The sequence below is a fragment of the Echinops telfairi genome, unplaced genomic scaffold (assembly GCF_000313985.2).
Source record: "Echinops telfairi isolate 266 unplaced genomic scaffold, ASM31398v2 ScPeMD7_7457;HRSCAF=8495, whole genome shotgun sequence".
NCBI classification, from domain to species: domain Eukaryota; kingdom Metazoa; phylum Chordata; class Mammalia; order Afrosoricida; family Tenrecidae; genus Echinops; species Echinops telfairi.
This window is the reverse complement of record NW_022111357.1, coordinates 22,777,051-22,778,014: the sequence shown is the minus strand read 5'-3', so window position 1 is coordinate 22,778,014 and position 964 is coordinate 22,777,051. Positions and strand designations below refer to the sequence as shown.

Below are 964 nucleotides of genomic sequence, written 5' to 3'. Positions count from 1 at the left end.
GCTTTTCCTCTGGGTGGGTTGGAATTACTTTCTACCACACGTAACTCAGGACCAGACTTGCTTGTTATTAGTTGCCAGTTAAATTGCAAGCCTTCTGCTAGGAGGCCCAGCCCGTACTGCTTTTGACTGTTCTTTAAAGTCTTTTCTCCGCTCTTCCTCTTTTGTCACACTGGGCCTATTGGTTGCCCCTTGGAGTCATAGCCAAATCTTTGTATGGCTCATGGAGATGCAGTGCAGCCCAGAGTGACACTACTGGCGAAACCACCAAGCGTTGGCCACTCCATCTTTCCACTTTGTAATCCGGACGCCTCTCCTCACTTGTGTTAGTTGCAGGACACCCATGTTTGCCTGTATTCCTTCGTTACTCACGTGATCTTTGTCATGCCCCTGCAATGGACCAGAGACAACTCAAATCCCTGAAAATATGGTGTTGAACAAGACCCACATGATCTAATTTAAATTCTAGAGGGGACATGGACAGATGGTATACAGGTAAACAAGTAAGGATAATTTCAAGTACAGCTGTTGAGCGTCATCAGAAATGAGCATGTACTATTTATGGTGTGATCCCTGAGTCCAGAGGTGCTCCGGTGGGGCAGTGTTGAAGCACTTGGCTACTAACTGAGAGGTCAGTGCTGTGAACTCACCAGCTGGCCCGTGGAAGTGAGATGTGAGTTTGCTGCCATAAAGATCCACAGTCTTGGAAGCCCTGTGGGCCAGTTCTCCCGGGTAGCACAGGGTCACTGAGTCAAGACTGGCAGCATGGGTTAGCCAGTATGCTAGGTGTTCCCAAGTGCTTCCTTTACTGATTATCATTTCATATGCATGCCAACACAGGTAGTATTAATATTGCCATTTTACAGATGAGGAAACAGACCCAGAGAGGAGAGATGCCCAAGAGAGTTGGTGATGGAGCCCCAGTGGTTACGCATTGGGCTGTGATCTGCAAGGTTGGTGGTTTGAA

The 964-nt window shown here is 47.9% G+C and overlaps 1 protein-coding gene across 2 annotated transcripts in view; it reads left to right on the top strand.

Annotated features, from left to right (window-relative positions):
* ZBTB40 (zinc finger and BTB domain containing 40) overlaps positions 1 to 964 on the top strand; it is a 78,765-nt gene that overhangs the window by 1,515 nt on the left and 76,286 nt on the right. The window contains exon 2 of one of the 2 annotated variants that reach the window (XM_045298818.1): positions 864 to 950. The exons of the other annotated variant lie outside the window; for it this stretch is intronic. The gene's annotated coding sequence lies outside the window, so the exon portion shown is untranslated. The remainder of the gene's footprint in view (positions 1 to 863; positions 951 to 964) is intronic. 2 annotated transcript variants of the gene reach the window in all.